Source organism: Eumetopias jubatus, unplaced genomic scaffold (assembly GCF_037043125.1).
Source record: "Eumetopias jubatus isolate StellerSeaLion01/CBP00866 unplaced genomic scaffold, mEumJub1_p1.0 scaffold_9, whole genome shotgun sequence".
Taxonomy (NCBI): domain Eukaryota; kingdom Metazoa; phylum Chordata; class Mammalia; order Carnivora; family Otariidae; genus Eumetopias; species Eumetopias jubatus.
This window is the reverse complement of record NW_028274815.1, coordinates 80,213,574-80,236,359: the sequence shown is the minus strand read 5'-3', so window position 1 is coordinate 80,236,359 and position 22,786 is coordinate 80,213,574. Positions and strand designations below refer to the sequence as shown.

The 22,786-nt window shown below is 47.2% G+C and overlaps 1 protein-coding gene across 2 annotated transcripts in view; it reads right to left on the bottom strand.

Annotated features, from left to right (window-relative positions):
- The window catches only part of NPAS2 (neuronal PAS domain protein 2), a 151,583-nt gene extending 139,357 nt beyond the window's left edge, over positions 1 to 12,226 (bottom strand). For both annotated transcript variants that reach the window (XM_028104080.1, XM_028104081.1), the window contains exon 1: positions 12,160 to 12,226. The gene's annotated coding sequence lies outside the window, so the exon portion shown is untranslated. The remainder of the gene's footprint in view (positions 1 to 12,159) is intronic.
- Positions 12,227 to 22,786: the final 10,560 nt, after the last annotated feature.

Sequence of the window (22,786 nt, the reverse complement as noted above, 5' to 3'; positions counted from 1 at the left end):
TGTCTTCATCTGTTCTGGCTACTGTAACAAATTACCATAGACTGAGTAGTTTAAACAACACACATTTATTTCCCACAGTTCTAGAGGCTGGAAGTTGGAGAACAGGGTGCCCGCACAGTCAGTTTTGGTGAGGATCTTCTTCCTGGTTGCAGATGGGGGCCTGCTCTCGTGTCCTCACATAGCAGAGACAGGGTTAGCTAGCTCTCCAGCCTCTTATAAGGACACTACTCCCATCCATGAGGACTCCACCCTCATGACCTAATCACCTCCCAAAGGCTCGACCTCTTAATACCATCACATTGGGATTAGGGTTTCAACATATGAATTTTAGGCAGACACAAACATACTGTCCATTGTAGATCCTTTCCTTCTCAAAAGTGACCTATTAACCAGAATCAGGGTGTGCGTATGTCCAATCCAAAAGTAAACTCCTGTTTCCATTGAAAGTCAGGTGTTTCTTGTTCCTTAGGGGATTGTGACACAGGAGGAAAGTAACAGGATCTTTCCAGTTTGGTCAGAGCTGAGCCCTAATTCTGCAGGCCAACCCTCCTTAGAAAAAACAAGAGGTCATAAGAAATAGCACATGTCACACTTACGGTGGTGAGAAGCCCCATACATCCCATAAAATCTCAGAATCCATGGGAATACACGGTCTATTTGATTTAGATTGAATTTTCAGACACAAAAGGTTATCAGGCTACTTTGTCCTTGTAAATGGCAAAAGCTTTTGAAAGCAAAGTGTGCAACCAACCCCAAGCATCTGCCAAGACATTGTACGTGTTTGGCTTCTATAGTTTGAGTATTTCACTTTTTCCCATGACGTTAGCTTTCAAGAGAACACTGGGATATATTGTGTCTTTAATTGCTAGCGTGTACCTTGTTGGAAAAAAGCAAGCACTTCATTCAAAAAGAAATCACCTTGAGGCTGGCATTTATTGGTGGAAATGGTGGTGTGTGGGGAGTCTGAGGGATGAGCTAGTCTCAGCAGCGAGTGACAAAAATAGCACCACTACTTTTCACTGTAATGGACAGTCTCGCCTCTTGATTTTCATGTTTAGTATTAATATCTCCCTTTTATAGATGAAGGGACTCAGTTTTGGGGTGTCTGTGACTCGCCAAGGTCACTTGGCCATGGCGACCATGTCAGGGTGCCAAGGCTTCCTGCTACAGGCCACAAGCTATCTTCATCAAACCACTTAAGATGCTGCCGGCCCATACGGTGACGGCCACTCACACGCTATGCTTTAAAGTCAGGTCATGGGTCAACGCTGCTGCGCCGGAGGAAAAGGCTGAGTGTTTTTATAGGTAGCTCATATAAACAATACATACAAGAGCTGCCGAATGCAAACTGCTAGAAAACACAAACATAGCCTCAAGTAAGTTCATGCTAATGATACCACCCCCAGTAGCACAAACTGAGAAATGAGACTCCGCCGCTTAATAGAGCTACATACTTGGACACACGGCAAGACAGAAACAGGAGATTCTGTACATATGGGTTAAACGGCTGGCCACACGGAACAGCTAACTCATGCAAACACGGCACACCTTCATAGACACTGGGAACACAAAAGGAACTGTTCTTCTTTCACAGTTTTAAGCATGATCTCAGGGTCCTGGGATGGAGCTCTGCATCCAGCTCCCTGCTCAGCGGGGAGCCTGCTTCTCCATCTCCCTCTGCCGCTCCCCCTGCTTGTGCGCTAGCTCTGTCTCTCTCTCTCTCTCTCTGTCAAATACATAAATGAAATCTTTTAAAAGATTAAAATAAATAAAAATTTAAGCACAATGTCTCCTTCATTAGGCACCACCACTCTCTCCTGGGTCTTTGCCAGTAAGGGGCCAACGCAGGTCTCTGCAGGGGGTTAGCTGCAACAGTCCCGTGTGTGCGGAGAGACTGCCACTGGCCCAGTCACCGGGAGGTGAAAGAGAGAAGAAACCCACCAGACAGTTGGAAGGGTCACAGATTTTCCCGTCGCATCACTCTGCATACCCCAGACAGCCCGAGTCCACATGCGTGCGGCACAAACTGGAGCCAGCCCCCCGGCCGCCCAGCACAGTTGCTTCGGTGGCACACGGGGGAACGAACGGTGCCTCCGGAGCTGTGTGGCCCCGGCAGCAGGCCCTGGCTGAGGAGGAGCAAAGAAGTGCCAGGGCAGGAACAGCCAGGAAACCTCCCAGGCGGGCATCTGGAGGTTTCTAGAGAACTCTGGAGCAGGTTTCTAGAGAACTCAGGGGCCAGGATCACCGAGGAGCTGTCCCCAGGGGAGAGCCAGACTCAAGTTGCTCTGAGGCCCCGTGGAGGGAGCGGGGCACCGTTGTGCTTCCTTAGACACTGTCGAGCGGGTCCCATCTGTCGTGGGGCAGCCTGGAACAGGTACAGGTGTGTACCTGTACATGTACCTAGGCGCCTGCCCCCACAGGAGGTACCAGGGGCACAGCGGGGCTCACAGCCCGCCCGGCCTGAGCCCAGCGTGGCCGTGAGAATGGCACGCACACATATGGACAGGGGCAGTGATTCTGGTGGCTGTGTCCAAGCAAGACCGGACCGACAGAGAGTGGCAGCTGGGGCCGCTGCCAGGCCAGACCCCATGGCTCACTCAAGAGCAGGTGAAGGACGCAGGGCGCCAGGAGCTAAGAGTCGGCTTGCTTGGCGGGGGTGGTGGTGAATGACAGCAAAGAAGGGGGAAGAATGGGATGCATAATGCAGGGGAGGGGGCTGTTTCATCAAGGCCAAGTATAGCTCTAAATCGAGGGGTTCTGTGCTCCCCAGACACAATCTCCAAAAGTGGTGGTTTCTTGATCAGATGAAAGAGAAGAAGAGGGGCGCCTGGGTGGTTCAGTCGTTAAGCGTCTGCCTTCGGCTCAGGTCATGATCCCAGGGTCCTGCCTGGGATCAAGCCCTGCATCGGGCTCCCTGCTCCGTGGGAGGCCTGCTTCTCCCTCTCCCACTCCCCCTGCTTGTGTTCCCTCTCTCGCTGTGTCTCTCTGTCAAATAAATAAATAAAATCTTAAAAAAAAAAAAAGTAAAGAAGAAAGTCCAAGGATAGAGGGTTTTTTATGAGCTATGTACCAACCCCCCCACCCCCCCGGCCATCTGCAAACACCCAGCTCCAGCTCCTTTGGTGGGTAAACCTGGTGGGTGGGAGTGAGCCATCAATTCCAGAAATGCTTCTGCGACGACAAGTGTGACAAGTGCTCCCATGATCCCAGGACCCGGAGGAACGAGGAGGCCACCTGACCATTCAGGATAGAGACAGAGGCCAAGAGCGGAAGTGTTGCGGCAAAGTCCCAGAAGCAGCTCCGAAACAAGCAGCTTTCTTACCTCCAATGAAATCAGTTTGTCCTGAGCCAGAAATCCAAGAGATGCTCATCAGCCAAGGGCTACACATGATTAGAAATAGAAACAAGTTCTCTAACTTGAGAGATCATAAAACCTCTTCAAAACTGCCATGCGAATCTTTTGCGCCTGCATCTCTCTCTCTCACAACCGCTGTGAAGCAAAGGGGAGGAGAAGCAATACAAATAAAATCCCCCTTGACCATGGAAGCCTTGGCAAGCTCAGCAATGACGTCTGTTTTGGGTCTTGAGATGAACTGATAGCCCGGAGCTGCACGGCGATTGTTCTTGGTAACATCCCACATGACAGGCCTGCCCCCACTCCAACCACACACGCACCCCCCAAACCGGGGGTTTTAAAGTTTTCCTCAGTTTCACTGGGTCGTGGTCTTCAGAAGAGCAGGCATCTTATGCAGGGACTGCACTGCAGGCCGTGTCTTTCACAGACGGCCCAGACGAAGGTGTCGATGTGGCAAACAGGCAACCTGGATGGGCTCTTCCCCGTCCCCCAGCCACCTCCTCAGAACCACTTCTCCAGCTCCCCCCGCCCCCACTGTGTCAGTAGGCAGGCTGAGCACAGGCATTGCAATGTTTACACCTGTTGCACGCTGCCTATTTCTAAAGAGGCCTTAGCCTTGCAAAACAGAACGGTGGAAAATCGAAGGTAGTTCTGAAATTGAAAAAACAATACTGGACTTTTCCGAGCACTAACAACAAATCCGAATCTCACTGCAATGGGCTCTTAGTGAAACTAGCCCAAGGGGAATGTAGGCCCACAAAGAGGACCAATGATCAGGCCCCAGACTGGAAATGGAATTATCCCAATACTGGGAACATTAGATTTTCTTCTCTGAATTAAGGAGAAAAAAAATGTGATGAAAATCCTTTATGAGCTCCATCTATCCCATTTGCTTTCCTGTCGTCTTTGGCAGAATTGGAAAATTTCAAAGACTACAACAAACTCACATTTCAGGTACGTGCCAGGCAATGCACAAAGTGTTTTTTAGAGATTTACTTATTTATTAAAATTATTTATTTATTAAATAATTATTTATTAAAAGATTTTATTTATTTGAGAGAGAGAGAGAGATAGCGACAGAGAACATGAGCCGGGAGGAGAGGGAGAAGCAGTCTCCCCGCTGAGCAGGACCCCGGGACCCTGACCTGAGCCAAAGGCAGTCACTTAACTGACTGAGCCACCCAGGTGCCCCTAAAGCCTTATTATTTGAGAGAGAGAGAGAGAGAGCACGAGCAGGAGGGGCAGAAGGAGAGAGACTCTCAAGAAGACTCCGCACTGAGCGCAGAGCCCAACGCAGGCCTCAATCTCATGACCCTGAGATCATGACCTGAGCTCAAACCAAGAGTTGGATGCTTAACCGACTGTGGCACCCAAGCACCCCTCACAAAGTATTTGTTTAAGTGACTTCTGTATATTCAGAGAATGAATATCTGTCAGGGTGTAAACCCTACAGATCCCAGAAAGAGTAAAACTTCTTAGAAACGCTTGGGGCAGCCTGCTGTCTGACTGGATGAGAAGGGTTTAGAAGGCCATGTCCTCAGAGTTTTCTTGGAAAGAGATCATAGAAGGGTATGTCTCCTAATACCATTTTTAGGACTCTTTCCAGATGATTGCAAGGTTGATGATGTCTACTTACTTTTTCAAATATCAAATATTCTCTTGTGTCCTCACAAACCACTAGAACACTCCAAAAATGATCATCATGAACTGTCATGCAGCCATTAAAATTATGTTTACATGGAATGTTTAATGACATGGGGAAATGCCTATGTTCAGATTAAGGAGACCAACCAGAATGGAAAAATATAAATGGTATGATGTGAGGCATGTGAAAATGCATAAAAGAGATTCAAGAGACTGGTAATGGGTGGTGCTGGTTCAGACGTGGGTGGGTGGGTGGGAAGGGCATAGACACAGCGATTGGAGTCATCCATTTGGTAGCATCTATCCATCCAACAGATGTGCCCCTTTACTCAGGAATCCCCTCCCGCCTAGTAATCCCTGAATTAGAAATATCTGGACTGTACTCGAAGACATACAGATAAGGAAGTTAAGACAACATGGCCTATAAGAGCAAGGAAGTGGAAAGAGCACAATAAACGTTTAACAATGGGTTAAATAAATTATACTTCTGAGTATGACTATGTAGACTTTAAAAAGAATGAAGTAGCTATAAGAAATGACCCCCCCAAAAAAGTCACTACGTAAAATGCATGAAATAAGTTCTGTTAGTTTAAAAAGAAAACATACTTAAATGGGTATATATGTAAATGCGCAGGAAAAGAACTACCAGACTACACCCCGATGGTTCATCTCCTGAGAAGCGTGGAGAGCTATGTACGGGGTGTGTTGGTTAGGATGCTTTTGGCTACAGCTAACAAAAACCTAACTTGACCTGCTTTAAGTGTTCAGGGAGGTTTCAGGATCTCCCAAACAGCCCAAAACAGAGACTCTGCTGGCTAATTCAGAAGGTCAAGGGCACTATGGAGGCCAATTCTTCACCTTTGCATTCTTTGGCAGGTCAGCTGGGACCTGGCCTAGCCTGCTCTCGAGGCTGATGGCGGCCCCACTTACAGGCGGCCCCACTTACAAGCATTGCGTGGCCGGAAGAAGAAATGGGTTGCTTCCGCCTCTTGCCTCATTTGAAGGGCCAGGGAGGCTTCCCAGGGACCCACCCTCATGCTTTATTGGCCAGAACGAAGTCCACATGCTCACACTGAGCCAATCACTGGCAAGGACAGCAGGCCCACCCAGGGTAGCTTTGGCCAATCAGGATTTACCCCTGAGACACACGGGAGCGTGGTAGACACTAGAGCAAAACCAGGTTTCTGCCAGGCACAAAAAGAGGAGCAACTCTTGTAGGGCACAGACTGTGAAGGGGAGCTTTTTACTAGAGATGGCCTTATATTATGTGAATTTTTACGAGATTATACACATATTTTTTAAATATTTAATTTATTTATTTGAGAGGGGGAAGGGGGGCAGAGGGAGAGGGAGAAGCAGACTCCCCGCTGAGGAGGGAGCCCAAAGCTGAGCTCGATCCCGGGACCCCGAGATCACGACCTGAGCCAAAGGCAGATACTTAACTGAGCCAGCCAGGAGCCCTGAGATTATATTTTTTGAAAAGTCTAACATTACAAAAACATTCAATGCATAGAGAAAAGCCCTAAAGGAAATACTCCTTGAGATTGCAAGCGATCTTCACGATCTTCGCTTTCTTCTATGTTTTCCGAAAGTTACATATACTTTTATAACTAAAAAATAATAATTTTAAAAATGTTCTCCTGTTCTCCGTAGTTTGACTTTCAAGGGGCCCAGATATCCTTTGTGAAGTTGTGCAGTGCCATTTTTTTGGTTCCGGAGGGGGGAAGAATGAGGCTGCTCAGCTCTATCATTTGCCTTTCTTTAGATGGGCTTGGGTCTACTGGAAGTCTGGATTACTCTCAAAGACCCAGGAACAAAATCCTCCCGGCCTTCTGCAAGGCAGCAGTCCACAAAGGTGGGTCCCTGGCTCCCACCTCCCACCCTCTGGCCCTGCCACTGCCCTGACCTCCATTCTGGGTGCTCTCATGCTTGTTGCCGTCCTTCCTCTCCTTTGTTACCCCTCCACCTCCCAAGGACTGCCTTGGCTCCAATCTTTCCTCTACTTTTCCTTCCCCCACACATCAAATGACCATTGGCGTTCTCTTACAACTTGGTTTGCAAGGTTTATTTTAGGCAGGGAGACATGGAGCGGGAACGGTAGCAGCAAAATCTCCTTTGCAAATAATAAACAGAACTCTAATATGTGTGTGTGTATATATACATATATATAAAATATCTATATCTCTATGTATTTAATATATACAAATCTAATATATATGTATGCATGTATATATGTATTCGTATAAAATAGAGAGCATTGTTGAAGTATTTTGAGGGTCATCCAGATTCCCAGATTACCCCCCTAAGATCACGGTGCTAGAGACCACTGCCTTAGAATATCCATCTTTCCCAGATGTCGAGAGGAAACAATCATCTCAGAGCATAAAGTATAAAACGTCTGCCTGATGAATTCTGACACACCCTGCACTAATTGCTGGTAACTCATCCAAACTGAAAAGGGTTCGCTGATGGCTTAATCCTTCCTTAAAAGTGCCTTACCAGGGAAGGCACCAGTGCCCCTCAAAGAAGAAAGGTACTGGCCCTTCCCTCTGAACCATATTTTGAAGGAGTGACTGACTGCATGAACACCAGTTGGTCTTTTTTTAAAGATTTTATTTATTTATTTGAGATAGAGAGAGAGAGAGAGAGAGGGAGTGAGCACAAGTGGGAGGTGGGGCGGAGGGCAGAGGCAGAGGGAGAACCAGGCCCCCGGCTGAGCAGGGAGCCCAACATGGGGCTCGATCCCAGGACCCTGGGATCGTGACCTGAGCCGAAGACAGACGCCCAAACGACTGAGCCACCCAGGCGCCCCCACCGGTTGTCTTGATCAATGGAACCTACTGACTAAGCACCACAAACAGCCTCAGGTAAATACACCGCTGGAAGGGTATCACCACGGCTGACCAGAAGCCAGGGCCCTGCAGGAGAAGAGTGGAGATGTGCATGCTCCAAAAAATTGTTTTGCATCTGATGAACCTCCACAGCTGCCCACCCTCCAGCCCTCGGCTGGTTCTCTACTGCTCACCTTGGGTTTGTTGGTTAACCAGATCAAATCTCTAATTGGTGAGCTACATGGGAAAATATTTTAGGAACCTCTTCTTCCTCTTGCCTACAGCCCCCTCCTTCCCATCGACAAGAATAAAAACAATCACTTTTGTTATACCTAACACTTGTCCTTTACTGGTAATCCTACCAACTTGACCAGGGAAGCATTATTCCCACTATTTTTCTGACCAGGACACTGAGGCTCAAAGACGTTAAAAAAAGTTGCTCCAAGTCACACAGTATCCAAGCAGAGTACCATTAGCTACCCCAGGTCTGTGTGATTTCAAGACCTGCATTTTATTTTCTGCCAGATCACAAAGCTTTCCATTCAAAGAAGACTTGCTAGAAGTCAAGGTCAGCAATGTGGAAGCCCTACCAGAAAATCTCCTTTCCTGGGCCCTTCTCTGGTCCAGGACCTCATTTTCAGTCTAGAAAGAATCTCTCTTTCTCTTCCTGGTCAGCTCCTTAGGGGCAGAGATGTCCCATATTCTTTATTTTTCTATTACTTGGGCCTACCATGTAGTAGGTGCTCAGTAAATATAGGCTGAATTGAATTAAGTGTATTCCAGAACTTTGCTGGTGTTTCACAGCATCAGGAGGACTTGGCAGCTTGTGAGAAATGCAGAATCTTGGCTCCCAACCCGGATGTGCTGAGTCAGCATGTACATTTAACAAGATCTCCAGGAAATCACATGCACTGTAAAGTTTGAGACATGATGTTTGGCACCTTCCAGCTTGTTTAATACACTGTTTTTCTCACACCAGTGTAGAAGCTAAGCTCTCTCCTTTCTATTCTGCATCATCAGATGGAAACCACACATTGTTTTATGACCCACAGAAGTTCAGGTGATCGTTGAGGGAACTTTACCTCAGAGACAACACTTCGCTTGCAATGCCCACTGGTCCCCAATGTCAAAGAATTCAGTGAGCAACAGTAGTGTCCTAGCTAACGACTTCGTTTAGAAATTCTTTTCAACAAATGTTCACATTTAATAAGTGCTTATTTAGTTCTCTAAGGTACTATTAATCATCATCAGATTTAAACTTGAGTTACGCATAGTTAAGTACTCCATTAGCATTCACAAATTTCTAACCTTTAGATAACTCTCATCAGCAATTCAGCTCATTGCCTACACCTCTTTATTGAGCATCTATTATGAACAAGGCCTCATAGGGATGAGATGCTGTGGGGAATATGAATGTGGCAGGCCCAGACCTCCCATCTTTGCTACAAATAGAATGAAGATCAGGAACATGCTAATTAACATTGTGTAAGCAAATAATGCATCAAGTATCATTTCCACTATTTAAATGTGAAACTCAATTAGATGCTTCTATGATGCAGCCAATTAAACCGCTGGTGTAAAGCAGCCAAGTATACTGAGTCACTGGGCTATTTTCAACACCTTGCAATTTGACCTCTCTTGGGAAAGAGATGTCACCGCTTACATGGGATCAGCATGGGACAATCAGTGTCCTGATCACAATGAAAAAACTGACTTTTTCACGTGAAGAACAAGATACATACTTGTTTGAAAAATTAGGAAAAAGGACTTAGCCCTTTGGGTTCTTAAGGTTCAAAACAGACTTCAAAAAAATTAACAGATACAGATGATCATATAAAAGGTATGTGCATGCAGTATTATTTTAATCTGAACAAATCACTAATTTTGAATTTGTAACCTGAAATCAAGTGGCAGGATGAAGAGCCAGTTATAAAGATTACCAAGAGTTAAGAAAGATGGTTCAAAAAATAAGATTAATTCAACTTAATAATGACAGACATCACATAATGTGGGTCTTTTTTTTTTTTTTACTATTTTCATTATTTTTACCATTTTCATTATTTTTATCATTTTCATTATTAAACAGCCAGAAACAGTAAAAAGGACCCAAACTCTTAAAACAACCAAACATGCTTAAAAACAATCATTATTTTCTACATAAAGATGAATTCTTTAGTCACCATCTGAACACTCTCATCATATCAGGGAATTTTTTTTCATCACACTAATTAGTAAAGCCTCACTTGGTTCTTTTCTTGGCACGTTTAACTCTTTAGGGGGTAACGTTTTATTAATAACATATTTCCTCCAGAATAAGTCCCTTCTCTCATCTCCGCAGGAGTCACTCTGGGGAATAGTAAGAATAAAACCAATTCTATGGTCGCGCACGGCGGGACAGATCAGCAAATAAACAGAGGCATCGATTTCCCAGAGGAAAATGGCTAAAAGCAGCACATTTACAATTCTTTTAAGCCACACTCCCCATCTCTCTGGGAGATGGAAGACAAGTATTGAATGTCTTTATGGTGCACACTTTATTTCTAACTAAACGTTTAAGAAGACTGCTGAGAAATGCCAATACTTCTATGGGTCCTGGTTTAGCTGTGTAATGAAACACAGATTTTAAAATTTTATTATTTTTTTACTTTTGCAAAAATAGTGGCCCTAGTCAGAATAACGCCTTTAAACATTATATTTATTCGGGGGTTATTTTAAAATACATTTTAGGGTTATTTTTTTAAGGTTTTATTTATTTGAGAGAGAGAAAAAGAAAGAGAGAGAGAATGAGCAGGGAGGAGGGAGAGGGAGAAGCAGACTCCCCACTGAGCTGGGAGCGCAAGATTGGGTTCCATCCCAGGACCCAGAGATCATGCCCTGAGCTGCAGGCAGATGCCTAGCGACTGAGCCATCCAGGCACCCCCATTTTGGGGTTATTTTTGCCAAACTTTCCCTTTAAGGAAATCGTTGTGGCAGAAAGACCTAGTACTTGCCCTTGAATTTTGAACTGTCACTTCCCACCCAAGAAGGACAGCTCTGCTTTAATGCAAGCCATAATTAGTTGGTCAATTCACCGGTCAGGTACTAAATTAGTGTTAGATAGAGAGAGGTGTGGACAGAGCTACACCTTGCCAGGAACTGCTTTCGAGCTAATTATCTGCAAAGTCCAAACAGGGAAAACCCTCCTATTAAGGAAACGAAGGTTTGGGTTCCAAATGATCACAAATGACCAGTTCGTCTCTGCTAATTAATAACTACTCAATATTTTACCTGTAAAGAAACAGGCCAACCAATTTAATGAATTTGGGGCACGATAATAAAGCAGCAGGTACTAAAGACAAACAGGTAGGGTTTTCCCCTCTCGGACCCCTTCTGAACACCTGTTGAATCCCGGGGCTTTTAACTTTCTGATCTAAAGCTTCCCGGATACAACCATGGTAGTTTTTAGACTTTCTGGAAGTGCGTATTTTTAAGGTTTCCATCTTGCTTAATCTACAAAACTGGTTACTAATTATTTATGAATCACAGGGCTGAAAACAAACTTTCTTACCTTGAGCAGTTAAGGAGTGGCAGGCAGAGGAGCGGGGTTAGTTTTTAATTTAGCCCCTTGGCACCTGTCCCTACCCGCCCCCCACCCCCCCCCCCGGTTTAACGACCCTGCGCAACTCTATAGAAAGGTCAAAGGTGCGCCTCCCTCCTCCGCCCGGGGAGGGGGCACACCTCCTATCAAAACAACACGCCGGCATCCAACCTGGGAAGCGGTGGCCAGGCGAAGCGAAGAGCCAGGCTCCGCGTTCTCTAAACGTACAGGGGGCAGACTGGGTACCCAGTAAGGCCCGGAAACAAATCCGACCTAAGGGACCCGGAGAGATCGCGGGCCCGGGGCACGCACGCCGCACTCCCCAGGGCTCCCCGGCTCCCCACTCTTCGCGAAGGCGAGAGATGGGGCTCAGAGAGGCTACAGGGCAACCCTCTAGGCTGCTACCTGGGCACGGCCTCTAGCCACCCCGACGGTACCCTCTGAGCTCCCCCAAATCCTGAGGTTGGGGGTGCCTCGTCCCCCGCTTCCTATGGCGAGACGCCCACGAAGCACACCAACCCGGCCGCCGCTGCAGTCCTACAAGACGCGCTGTCCCGGGCGGCGGGACCCGCGGTGGGGGTGGGGCCCCCCACCATCCTGCGCCCCTGACCCCTGCCCCGCGCAGCCCCGTGCCTGAGCGCCCCTTTGGCCCCGGCGTCCACGGCGCCGGCTAGCAGGTGACCGAGTCCCGCGACCCTGCACGCACGGACTCCCACCCCGGGCCCCCCGCATCCCCGGGCGCGGCTCCTTACCTCGGAGCTGGCCGGGGCGACCCCGCGGGGCCGGACGCGGACTGGGCCGGGAAGACGCGCCTCCCGCCGCCGCCGCCGCCGCCGCCGCCGCTGGGAGCCGAGGCGGCGAGCGGGCGCGGCGAGCTCCTCCTGGGCGGCGGCGGGAGGCGCTGCTCTCGCTACTGCCGCCGCCGCCGCCGCCGCCGCCGCCACCGCGGCTGCGGGTCTCTGAGCTACGCGGCCGCTGCTTCCCGGCCGCCGCCGCGCGGGTCCCTCGGCTCCTGCGGGAGGCCGGCTGCTCGCGCGGCAAACTCTTCCGCACGCAGAGCGGGTGGGGACAGCCGCCGCCGCCTCTTCCTCCTCCCTCTCCCTCCTCCCTCCTCCCTCCCTCCTCCCTCCTCCTCCTCCTCCTCCTCCTCCTCCTCTCTCGCCTCCTCCTCCTTCCCTCCGCTCCTGCTGCCGGGTCTCTTCTGGTCGCACGCCGGGCCTTGGCCCCGACCCAGCCTAGGACTCGCATCCTGCGACCCCCCCCACCCCGGACCCCCAGCTCCTCTGGGCGGCGCAGACACCCGCGCGCCCGAGGCCGTCGCCGCCTCTGCTGGGCTGCCAGGGACGCGCGGCGAAGTCCGGCCTGGGGCGCGGGGTCAGGACTGGGCGCGGGGTGGGGGTGGGGGGGGGGTGTGTGCTTAGAGGTGAACTGGCCGAGAGGGCAGGTAGGTGGACGCGGGGCTGCCAGCCGAAGTCCCGTTAAAGTTGTCGCCGGGGGTGGCAGGGAATCTTCCCCCCCTGCCTAGGGCAGACACCCTCGCCGTGCCCGCTGCCACCCCGCTGTCCCGTGCGATGGGGGGAGAGGGGGACGAGTACACGACTGTCGTCCCCTCCACGCCGTCCTAGCGGGGCAGGTCTGCGCGCGGAGACAGAGGCCGGACACAGGGCGCGTCTCTGCGCTCGGACCACTGCGATTTCTCAATGAGCGGTGGAGGCCGGGCGGGGTGGGAGGGGGCAGTTGGGACACTGGGGTTGGGGGAGAAAGCTGGCGAGCGCTGTTCCGCGGAGGACCGCAGCGCCTGCTGGGGAGGAGTAAACGGTGTCGCTTCCAAGGCGAACATAGCCGGTCCGGAAAATGGGTCAAGGAAGGAAAGGAACCGGCTAATTGACCCCCCCGCCCCAGGCAGAGGCACGTGGGGTGGGGGGCTATGGCCCGGAGCGCGCCCTCAGAGCTCCGCTCTGCTTCTCCCTCCCCTCCCCCGCTGCCCTCCACTCCTTTTGCACCAGTGCAGGAAATGTTCCACTGACCTACATATTTTTCCAAACATACGTGACCTTTTTTTTTTTTCCTCTGTGGGAGGAGACAGGCGAGAATCCAAGAAAAGGAGAAGCTGGAGCGGCGCGCGCGCGAGCAAACACGGAGGCTTTCACCAAGGCTCCTGCAGCAAACGCCGAACCGAGACAGATGCACATAAATAGTCCCTGGAGCCAGGAGCGGTGATTTGAGCCCCTACTCTGCGGGGCTCCGAGACAGCGAGGGGTGAAAAGGGGAGATCCTGTGTCCCGCAACAGTGACCAGGTTCCTCTGGGCTCGCAGACTTCCCTCCACCGCGTGGAGGCGCCTGGGGAGAAGCCCAAAGGAGGGGAGAGGTCCCCTACCCCCGGGAGGTCACCTCTTTCCTAACATCACCTAAGTTCAGCGCCTGGCGCAGTGCTGTGCACCCAGCAGCCTTTTTCAGAGGTCCCTTGGTCCCTCGCACATTCCAGCAGGTAGCCCTGGAAGGGAAGGCGCCCCCGCCAGTCTTTTTCTATCATACTTGGTTTTGTGGTCAGACGGAATCTCCTAGGGCACTTCCTCTGAACACCAGTCGGGTCAGTGTGCTGGGGTTCGCTGCCCACTCAGTTCCAGGGCCCTTGCTTTATCCTCTCCCCGCTCGAGTTCAAGATAGGCCCTCTCCCGCGCAGACCCGACCAACAGCGCCTTATTTGGGCATGCAACCCCACACCGTCAATTAGATCAAAACGCTCACACAGAGCTCCTTTCTCCCCCCGTGTAAAGTAGGTCATTCTCTTTATTTCCCACTTGTATTATTTTTGTCTAATTCTCCTCCTGAAAAATAATCAGCTGCAAGGAACTTTGAGCATCCTAAGAGAAGCCTTAGGCTTGCTTCTGACTTGGAGGGCTTTTCAAGGAGAAGGAGGCATTTGGCACATTATGGTTTTGAAGTCCCTCCCTTTCCAAAAGGAAAAAAAAATTTTTTTTTCTTTGTTTTTCTGCAGGCAAGTAGGTTTTGCCCTGCTCTTAAAGCATGGTCCTAATATCTGCTAAAGGATAAAGTTATGTGCTTTTAACCCGATTCAATGCCGACTTGAAAGCCACCTCCCTTCCTTTCTTGCTTTGAAAGAGATTCCAACTCCCTCCTCCTCCCTTTTGGGAACTAGTTGAACAATCCTTAAATGATCTTTTAGGAAACGAATGACCTACAGTAATAATGCATCAAATAATTCTGCAGTGCAACAAATGTTTTTGCTACTGTTTGTACCTGTTGCCCAGTAGGATATCCTACCAAATGTGTGGTTTCTGTCTCTTAAAAATGGAGATGATGTATATGTAGTTGTAGCACTCATTCCAGACTCCATCTCATCTCCTAGTGTTAATCCTACAGGTAGGACATCTGTCTGACCAAAACAGGAAGTGGAGTCTGCAGCACAGAACCCAATCAGGACTAGAGCACAAGCAGGGGCCTCAGAAGAATGTGCCCTTCCCCCACAATGTAGAGAGCCAAAGAGGAAAGTTTACCTTCTGTTCATTCTATCATTTGACAGTTCCATCCCTTTTATTGGCAGCGTCCATGAGTCAGGCTGGGCTTGGCCTGTGAGGGATCAAGGGGAGCTTGACAGCAGTTCTGTACAAGAAGGATTTGCAGGGTAGAGGCAAGGATATAGATGAGGCCAAATACGGCTAGTGGCAGAAACAAAATGCCATGCGGGTTCAAAGGAAGGAATCGGGGTGAGCTTCTTGGAGGAGGTGACATTGATGCTAGGCTTTTTCATCAACTAGAAAACAAAGTCAAAATAGATCATAACCTACACGTTATTCAAAATGGGCAGCATGGAGCAAAAGAACCTTTCAAAACTACATTGCCAATTTGGGGAAATTCTCAAGTCTCATGTAGTTAGTCCTTTAAAAGAACATGGCTTTACCCGTTGAATGCTGCAGTAGAGTATCCAGGAACCTCAGGTATTTTTTCAAAGAATCAAAATTTATGGAGGGGAGGGTCAAATTTTTTAGTTGCAATTATATCAATCTTTGAAGATCAGTGAAACAATTCAGTTTTTGCAATGTAACTGGAAGTTCTTTTCCATTGTAAAAGTTGAATCTGTGGCCTGTCCTAATTTAAAACATTTATCCAATTAAATTCTCAAAATACATACACTATAGGTGTCCATATGTGGTGCTACATACAGGCAAGAATGTGTGGGCTATTCCAATAATTACAGCGCTAGCTCAAGGCTTGGGACCCACGTTAGGTATGTATAGTCAGTAAACGAAACAGAAACTCGAGGATAGACAACAAGCACAGGGTTCTTTGCCAAATGACATCATCACAGTTTTTCTGAATAGTCATAAGATAGAGGGCCTTCTTCCTTTTCTGGACACCTGGAAACCCCTTTATGGATTCTTAACTCTGAGTAGCAGTTTTCACTTTCCAGTGAAAAAGAAAAAGAAAACACAATACCAGGCATCGTCAAGTAGGGTAATATCATGTTAGGGAAGAGAAGTGTTGCAACTGAGACAGAAGGGCAAGTGGGGTCAGTATGAAAATGAAGAAGAGGGCTCAGAGCCCAGTAACCAGAGCCTGAATGACTCAGAGGCCAGGGCTTCTGGACACCTATAGAAGGAAGATTCAAGAATGTCCACCTTGCGATTGAAATCATCAAGGTGAGAATTTGAACACTTCAGTTCTGCTGAAGCTTCGCAGGGTGAAAGTGCAGGGTGGTGATTCGTTCCCTGCAGCAGGCTCTCTTGTGGGCCCTGAGGATGCTACCAGGAGACAATCAAGGCCTTGTGCAGCCCGCCTGGTAGGGTGAAGAGTTGGCACCTGTGCCTATTAGATCATGTGGTTGGCAAACCCGAGAATAAGTAAGATTGCTGTATAAAGCTGGTGTGGAGGACCTGCGGAGGAAATGTGGGCTGGAAGAGTCTGGAGGTGACAAAGCCCCAAAGCCTCAGCCAGTTCCCACCAGTTAACTGCACTGCTTTTGGGGACCACAAGAGGAAATGGTACATGTGTATGTGCATGCATACAAACACACAACACACACACACAACACACACACACACACGAGAAAGATATGGTAAGACTATTGACAGTATGGGCACCTGAGAATAATCTTTCCTTATAGTTAAGCCCCTTGAGGAAGTCCCTTCATGTACATTTTCTCTAATAATAAATTTTGATTTTAGGTCCTATTTATTTCTCTTCTAAAGAGAATCTTTTAAAAAAATAGCCTTAATTTTTTAGAGTAGTTTTAGGTTCACAACAAAATTGGTCAGAAAGTACCAAGTTCGAGTATATTGCCTGACTCCCTCTTCCAGCAGATTGGGACATTTGTTACAATCAGTGAACATACACTGACACATCATTATCACCCAAAGTCCATAGTTTACATCGGGGTTCACTCTTGGAGTTGTACACTCAGTGGGTTTGAACAAATGTATAAGGACCTGCATCTACCATTATGGTCTCATACAGAGGAATATTTTTCACTGCCCTAAAAATCCTCTGTGCTCCACCTATTCATCCTTCTCTCCCCACTAACCCCTGACAGTTAGTGATCTTTTTACTGTCTCCATAGTTTTGCCTTTTCCAGAATGTCATATAATCACATAGTAGGTAGCCTTTCAGATTGGCTTCTTTCACTTAGTAAAAAGCTGTTGAGTTCCCTCCATGTCTTTTTTTTTTTTTAAGATTTTATTTTATTTATTTGACAGAGAGAGAGACAGAGAGAGAGGGAACACAAGCAGGGGCAGTGGGAGAGGGAGAAGCAGGCTTCCCGCTGAGCAGGGAGCCCGATGCGGGGCTCAATCCCAGGACCCTGAGATCATGACCTGAGCTGAAGGCAGATGCTTAACAACTGAGCCACCCAGGCACACCTCCTCCACGTCTTCTCATAGCTCAATAGCTCACATCTTTTTAGCACTGAATAACATTCCATTGTCTGCATAAGAGGGTTTTTAAAAAATATATTTTTTTTAAAATCATGTTTGCAGAACTAGAAGATAACATTTATCTAATACTTACGTGCCAGGTATTTGCATTACCTTATTTCGTCTTCGCAAAGCCCTGTAAAAAAAAATGATTTATGATTTCCAGGTAACAGATAGGGAATCTGACTGAGAGAGGCTCAAGGTGCCCCCAGTCACTTGGCACATATGTGGTAGAGCAGGGTCTGATCCTGGCTCAAAGACTGCCAAGCCCACGCTCCCTCCCGCCCACTCCAGCACTCAGCTATGTGGGATGCAACACAAAGCTTACTGGAGGCATCGTTCACTTTCCGGGAGCTCTTGCTGGATAAGGAAGTGATGCTAAACCACATGTGCTGCTACGTCCTGCATGCCTCTTGTCTCTGTTTTCTCTGGTCCTCTCGGTCCCCTAGTTATTAATACCTTTATTCCATTCTTGAGGCGGGGCTATCTTCCAAGTGCTTGAAATAGCATTCCAGGATGAAGGATCGGAATTGGCAGAAGAGCAACTCCCAGTCCTGACAATTCATAGAAGGAAAGAAAGTCAGTGGGTCAATATGTGTGTTATTGGTATATTGGCACCCCGCCAAGGGCACTGTTTGGACTTTGGTGATAGTGGGATGGGAGTGTCCTTTTGTAAACATGTGTGAGGTTCAAACCAGCTCTAGGTTATGGGTTGGGAAAAGAGCCAGCTTCTGTGGGGAAAAGGAAAGTTTGGGTACTGGTCAAGCCTCCCTCTCTTGGCCCATAAGAGTGGGAGAAGTGAGGGTCCCCCTGCGCCCTCCAAGGGAGGAAGCTCATACCTCTGGTCACCCTTCTTGGTTAATGTAGTGGCTGGGAGTGTTAGCCTTTCTCATTGCAACCAGATTGTTTTCTTGGGGCAGTACTCAGCTCAAATCATGAGGGTTCCCAGGGAGTATTTAAACCACCCCACCTTAAACTAACAGCCATCTTGGGTGAGCCTGTGAAATGTGGAAGAAACACTGGCCTTGAAGCATGGAGAAAATTGGAATGGAAGAGAGAAGTCTTTTGTGTACTAGGTTCTGGGAGCTGGAGGGAGGGGGGGATGGAGAGGAAGGTTCCAGGGATGCAAATGTGCGTGAGCTGTAAATGTGCCAGAAGGATGGGAGGGGCTTTTCAGCTCCTGCAATTAGCAGAGAGGATTTCAAAGCGATCGTAGAGTCAGAGCGAAAGCACATACAGCGTAGAAGAAATCACGTCAGCTCTGTAAGGTGTTTGCTTCTAGCGGCATTCATGAAGGCACGGGCAAGCTGTTGAGACATGCGCTTCTCCAGCAAGTGCGAGGAGCATGCTTTAAGAACAGGGCAGAAAGACAGCTGGGGTGACACACAAGTGGCCATTGTCTTTAGCGGTTCTCAGCTCATGTCCCATGTAACAACTAAGAAGGGGCAGTTTACTGCGTTTACATGTATCTGTTAGTAAGAGCACATAGACCCTAAATGGGCATTTTCAGTTCGTTTTCCAAAGTGGCTTCCAATTCTGTCTTATTTTTTTGAACTCTCTGACTTCTGCTCAAATGCTATTTGAATAGTTGTTTCTATACTAACACATACATAACCTACCACGTACTTTGCCCAGGAAGAACATTTAGTGATATGAAATTCATTACACATAGTTCACTTGAAGTGAAAAGCTAATTATGGAAAACGTTCTCCAAGGAGCTATTTATAGCCCCTCCCAAGAAGGCAGCAGACTACACATTTCCCATATGGGCAAGCGTTATTTTATTAGTGTGCTTTGTTGTGAGGTTTTGGTGATAAAGAAGCTTTTCTCGATGGCTCCAGTTTAACACCTGCATTGCCAGCGAGCAGGACGCTATAATACAGACAACATGACACCTTGGGGGTTTTTTGCGCACGTGTGCGTGCAGCTACATGACACTCGAGATTTCTTCCTTTTGAAGCAAATGAGGGGTTGCCCTTCAAGTGAAAGATGCTTTCATAATGGCGCCTGGGCTTCACTGTGTTCTTACATTCCAGAATTTGTAATTAAAGTCACTTTTCCTTTTGATGGTATTAGTGAGGTTCAAATGGCGTACAGTGTCTGTGTCGGGGACTGACTATCAGGGCCTTTATTTAAAGTCTTTGCACTTGAGAATCTTAGATGCCAATGGGTGGCATTTTGTTTTCTTGACCCTTAAACATTCCGACCAGTGGTTCTCAATGTGTGTTCTTCAGACCCACAGCATTGGCATCACCTGGAAACTTTGGAGAGATGGAAATTCTCAAGGCCTGCCTGGACCTGCTGAATCAGAAACTCTAGAGATGAGTGCCAGCAAATTGTTAACAGGCCTTTCAGGAGATTCTAATATACATACAGTTTGAGAACCACTGATTTAGGCAGCTGGTGATGATACAAGTTGGGGATGCTTCAACTTTCATGCGTTTTGAGCTCATGTTACTTCTTCTCCTGTGCTGGGTCCTAGGCTAAGAGAGGCACACATGAATTTGATTAATCTTTGCAGGTTCCCTCTGAGAGCAGTTTCCTTACTATCCCCTTCAACTGAGAGATGAGAGGATGGGGGCCTAGAGGGGGTTAAGTTACTTGCACAGGTGATGCTGTTAGCGGGGAGTAGAGTCTGTCTTCTGCCCACTCCTGCACTTTGACCACCCGCACTGATGCTGGCTTGTGGGCACACCTCAGCCAAGTGATTGACAAGAACTTTAATAAACTCTCTTCCTCAATTCTTTTCCCCATTGTCCTATCCTTTATTCCTTCTCCTTTTCTCAATGCCTTCTAGTCCTTTTTCCTCTCTCTTGCTCTCCCTCTCTCCCTCCCTCCTTCCCACTTGCCCTGTTCCATGGAAATGAACTGCTGTAAAATATTATCATCCTACCTTTTACCTTGTTCTCATTTAGCTCTTCATCAGCGTTTGGCCAAGGGTAAAACATAGTTTGGCCAAGGGTTCGGCCAAGGGTAAAACATAGCTCTGAACCAAAACCTGGTGACTTCCGCTGTCAAGGTGGGTTTGGTAGGCATTGTTTGGATGCAGGGTAGCTAGTTGTCTAAGGGAAATGACACTGACCTGGGTCAACAGGCCAAGAAGTAGATAGTTTGTACTCTACCATAAAAACAAAAATATTCACTAGTGCAAGGATGGCAAGCATAAAACATTAAGAAAATAGAATTGAGGGCGCCTGGGTGGCTCAGTTGGTTAAGCGGCTGCCTTCAGCTCAGGTCATGATCCTGGAGTCCCGGGATCGAGTCCTGCATTGGGCTCCCTGCTCAGCAGGGAGTCTGCTTCTCCCTCTGACCCTAACCCCTCTCATGTGCTCTCTCTCATTCTCTCTCTCTCAAATAAATAAATAAAATCTTAAAAAAAAAAGGAAATAGAATTGGGAGTTTATAAATAAGCCCTCACATCTATGGGCAATTGATCTTAAGGAGGATGCCAAGACAATTCAACTGGAAAAGAATAGTCTTCTCAGCAGATGGTACTGAGACAATGAGATATCAACACACAAAAGGATGAAGTTGGACTCCTACTTCACACTGTATAAAATATTAACTCAAAATGGATCAAATACATAAAGGTAAAAGTTAAAACTATAAAACTCTTAGAAGAAAACATAGCAGTAAATCTTCATGACCTTGGATTTGGCAAAGGATTCTTACATATGACACCAAAAGTGCAAGCAACCAAAGGGTGAAAATAGACCAATTGAGCTTCATCAAAAGTAAAAACTTGTGATGACACTACCAAGAAAGTGAAAAGACATCCCACAAAATGGGAGAAAATATTTGCAAGTCCTATATCTGGTATGGGACTTGTATCTGGAATATTAAAGAACTCCTAAAACTCAATAATAGAAGACAAGTAACCCAATTTAAAAAATAGGCAAAGGATCTGAATAGATTCTTCTCCAAAGAAGACATATGCATGGCCAATAAGTATACGATAAGATACTCAACATAATTGCAAAGAAAATGCAAATTAAAAAGACACAATGATATACTGCATCACATTCACTAGGTCGGCTAGTATTAAAAAAAAAAACAAAGCAAAACAAAAAAATGAAAATAACAAGTGTTGGTGAGGATGTGGAGAAATTGGAATCCTTTATAACACTGCTGGTGGCTGGGAATGTAAAATGGTGCAGTCACTTTGGAAAACAGACTAACAGTTCCTTAAAAAAGTGAAAAATAGAGTTATCATTTAATCCAGCAATTCCACTGCTAAGTATATGCCCAAGAGAAATGAAAACAAATGTGCACACAAAAACTTGTATGGGAATGTTGGTAAGTGGCATGATTCATAAGAGCCAAAATTGGGAACAACACAAATGTCCATAAACTGATGAATGGACTACAAAAAATGTGGCACATTCACACGATGGAATATTATTTGGCCATAACAAGGAATGAAGTACTGATACATGCTACAACATGGTTGAACTTTGAAGACATTATGCAAATGAAAGAAGGCAGTCAGAAAAGACCAGTAACTGAAGACTTCATTTATATGAAAGCCCAGAAGAGGCAAATCTACAGAAACAGAAAGTAGATTATAGTTGCCTACAACAGGGAGCATGGTGGTTTGGGATGTGATGGATAAAGAGTATAGGGTTTTTTGGAGTCTAAAATTGGTTGTGGTGATGCTTGTATAACTCTGGGAATACACTAGAAACCGTTGAATAGTGTACTGCAGATGGGTTAATTATATGTGAGTTACGTCTGAATAAAATTAACAAAAAAAACAAAAGAAACCCATTAAGGGTATTCTATCCATCCAGTTCTCCTTTTTGGGTGCCTCGGTCATTCATTCAGCATCATACTTCCTTCATGCCAAGGCTCTACCTACCTCCTCACCTCACCATGCCCCTCCGCCTTCCTTCTTCCTTCACTTCTTCCTGCTGCCTCGTAAGTGGGCAGGTTCCCCAAGGTTCTATCTTCAGCCTCTTGCTCAGCTTCTTCTTTCCTGTGCAAATCCAGTCTCTGTGGTTCTCATTCCAATGTCTTTCAAATCTTTCTCTCTGGTTCTGACAGCTTCTCCCACCTCTCTTCCACGTTCCCAACTGCCCGCTGGTTTTTCCATTGGGATGCCTCCAACTTAACTTGTTTAAAAATAATTTGATATCTCCCTTTTCCTTTTCCCCCTACCCCAGCTCATTCTCCCATCTTCCCTAATCCTATTAATGTTGCTTCTTTTATTCCAGTTACCCGAGCCCGAGAGCTGAACTGTGCCTCAAAATGTTCTCTCTCTCCCCCTCGTCTTCCCTTGTCATTCAGTGACCGAATCCTATTGGATCCTTGCTTCCTAATGTTACTTGCACTCATGTCTTCTTTCCCATTCCACGGTCTCCCTCTTCTGCAGTTCAGCCCTAACTAGGGATGGTCACTAGCATTCCCACTGGGCATACCCAACCACAGGGTATATGAATTGTGGAAGCA